General features: G+C 58.7%; 1 protein-coding gene across 1 annotated transcript in view; it reads left to right on the forward strand.

The window, feature by feature from the left end:
• pak1 (p21 protein (Cdc42/Rac)-activated kinase 1) overlaps nt 1-283 on the forward strand; it is a 48,538-nt gene that overhangs the window by 37,231 nt on the left and 11,024 nt on the right. The gene's annotated exons all lie outside the window — the stretch shown is intronic.

A 283-nucleotide genomic window follows, 5' to 3' on the forward strand; every position in this document is an offset into this window, starting at 1 on the left:
CACCTGCACATGCAGCGTCCAGGTGAACGCACCTGCACATGCAGCGTCCAGGTGAACGCACCTGCACATGCAGCGTCCAGGTGAACGCACCTGCACATGCAGCGTCCAGGTGAACGCACCTGCACATGCAACGTCCAGGTGAACACACATGCAGTGTCCAGGTGAACACACCTGCACATGCAGCGTCCAGGAAAACACACCTGCACATGCAGCGTCCAGGTGAACACACCTGCACATGCAGCGTCCAGGTGAACACAACTGCACATGCAGCGTCCAGGTGAAC

This window comes from Nematolebias whitei, chromosome 6 (genome assembly GCF_014905685.2).
Source record: "Nematolebias whitei isolate Nwh7 chromosome 6, NemWhi1, whole genome shotgun sequence".
Classification (NCBI taxonomy): domain Eukaryota; kingdom Metazoa; phylum Chordata; class Actinopteri; order Cyprinodontiformes; family Rivulidae; genus Nematolebias; species Nematolebias whitei.